Raw genomic sequence first — 1,609 nt, 5'->3', positions numbered from 1 at the left:
GCAAGGGATTTATTGTTTTTTCTTCAATGCCTACAAAGCTACCAGAAATTTATCTATTTTACACTAACTATGTTACTGAAATTGCAAATACATGGCTTAGCTCCCCAAAGAAATGAATCCAATATTAACTTATTCACATGCACCACCTACTAATGGAGTAACTACCTACGAAGCTACCAGACATTTCTCTATTTTATGTTAACTAATACTAAAATTGCAAATACATGGCTTAGCTCCCCAAAGAAATGAATCCAATATTAACTTATTCACATGCAGCAACTATTAATAGAGTAATTATTATTCAAAGCATTAACTGATCAAATCAAAATATGCCTTACAAAAGAAGTGGAGCGAGTAGGAAATAGATAGCAGTAGAACACTTGAAACTTCATAACATCTAAGAACCTAGCATTGTAGTTGAAGCTTCAGTTTTGCAAACATCATTCATCTTGGTTCATTACAAAAGCAAGCCAAAGTGGTAAACATTCTAAAAGAAATTTTATCTCCCTGAATCATTATGAGACAAGCCTGACCCTTTATATTGGGAGCATCAAAACACACCTTTTCTGCATTGTCCCACAGAAAAGTGCGATCTAAATAACCAGAAATTTTGGTGGCCAAAATTATCTGATTGGAAACATAGCACGCAGGGAACTACACATGGATTTGGAAGCATGCTATTTGGGGCAGAAATCAGGGAAGTACAAGTGTACTCGCAAACTGCAAATAAATAGTAAGTTCGGTTTAGGGTACTTTATCTCATGGCTTGGAATTCATCCATCTGCCTACATATAGATCAGTCCTCCCTTGAGTCGTCTTCTTGGGTTGGAATGGGTACTAAAAAGCAAAGAAGTGGAGTATTTCAGTTAAAACTGGGATCAACTTCAAAAAATAAGACGGGCATATCATGTGATTCTCTATTTGTGCTTTGTTCTCCAAAGATCATCTAAAAGAAGTAAAAAATTAAACTAAGATGTAAAAAATGGAACAACATGCTCTGGATGGGTGGTAAACATTTATCTCCCTGTCAACTTGGTGCCAGGATAATATATGTTAAACAGGAAACTTGCAAGAGTACACATAAGATGTTGGACCAGGTTTATAGACAATTCGTGGAAGTGGGGGTGAAAGAGTGGAAGCAGGCAGCAAGCCTGGTACAACATCGATTCCAAAACCAGCATTACATAAAAATCATGCTTACTTCCTACATCGAGTGTACAGTAACACGGCCCACTGGCATGAGAAAGAGAGAGAGAGATGGCAGAGGAGAGGAATACCCATGCCGGAGTCAGTTGTGAGGAGGATCCGGTTGTCAACAGCGTAGTGTGCTACTCGCTGGTCCTGTCGAGCGCGAGCAAGCCTGGTACAACATCGATTCCAGAACCAGCATTACATAAAAATCATGCTTACTTCCTACGTCGAGTGTACAGTAACACGGCCCACTGGCATGAGAAAGAGAGAGAGAGATGGCAGAGGAGAGGAATACCCATGCCGGAGTCAGTTGTGAGGAGGATCCGGTTGTCGACAGCGTAGTGTGCTACTCGCTGGTGCTGTCGAGCGCGATCAAGGAGATCCCCGGGATTAACGGATGGTGTCTGTGAGCATGAAC

At 40.6% G+C, this 1,609-nt stretch overlaps 1 long non-coding RNA gene across 1 annotated transcript; it reads right to left on the bottom strand.

Moving 5' to 3' along the window:
* Positions 1 to 628: 628 nt before the first annotated feature.
* LOC123177864 (uncharacterized) lies at positions 629 to 1,559 on the bottom strand. The gene is made up of 3 exons (XR_006489173.1): positions 1,487 to 1,559; positions 1,278 to 1,360; positions 629 to 837 (listed from the first exon to the last, which is right to left on the bottom strand). It is a non-coding gene; the product is annotated as an uncharacterized lncRNA (long non-coding RNA).
* Between the last annotated feature and the right edge of the window lie 50 nt (positions 1,560 to 1,609).

The sequence above is a fragment of the Triticum aestivum genome, unplaced genomic scaffold (genome assembly GCF_018294505.1).
Source record: "Triticum aestivum cultivar Chinese Spring unplaced genomic scaffold, IWGSC CS RefSeq v2.1 scaffold29768, whole genome shotgun sequence".
Taxonomy (NCBI): Eukaryota; Viridiplantae; Streptophyta; class Magnoliopsida; order Poales; family Poaceae; genus Triticum; species Triticum aestivum.
Note: the sequence above shows the minus strand (reverse complement) of the source record. Positions and strands in the feature narration are given on the sequence as shown.